The sequence below is a fragment of the Penaeus monodon genome, chromosome 32 (genome assembly GCF_015228065.2).
Source record: "Penaeus monodon isolate SGIC_2016 chromosome 32, NSTDA_Pmon_1, whole genome shotgun sequence".
Lineage (NCBI taxonomy): Eukaryota > Metazoa > Arthropoda > Malacostraca > Decapoda > Penaeidae > Penaeus > Penaeus monodon.
In genome coordinates this window covers 21,442,758-21,443,230 of record NC_051417.1, presented here as the reverse complement: position 1 = coordinate 21,443,230, position 473 = coordinate 21,442,758, and positions in this window count along the sequence as shown.

The following is a 473-nucleotide window of genomic DNA, read 5'->3' as shown; positions in this document are numbered from 1 at the left end:
GATATACTCTTCGCCTTTCCCATTTGTCCCTCATTCCATCCACAATAATTACGTGGAAGCTCAACGCGAGCCTCACCTGAATGAAAATGTCGGGAATATATTGCCATTCTCGCGTAGTAAACATTTATTATACTGCATATTGGTTTACGAAAAAGGACGATTCACTGTAGAAAATATCTAATGTTGTACTTAGTTAATGGATAGGTGAACTAGAATGTATAATGTATAATGTTCAGTCATCCTACATTCACATCCACCAGGAGAGAATGAAGAAACATTCTTTACTTTCTTCTGTTTACTTCTTTTTCTTTTTTTGTGTGTACAAAACAACTTGCTAACAATCGAATCACAAGCCGGTGGTGCATGAAGACTGATTATTCTTCCCCCTAACAGAGGCCAATCTCTTCATTTGGGAAGGGAGACAATCCCCTTGGTACAGGAAACAGTTTAGAGATACCCTGTATATGTATGCT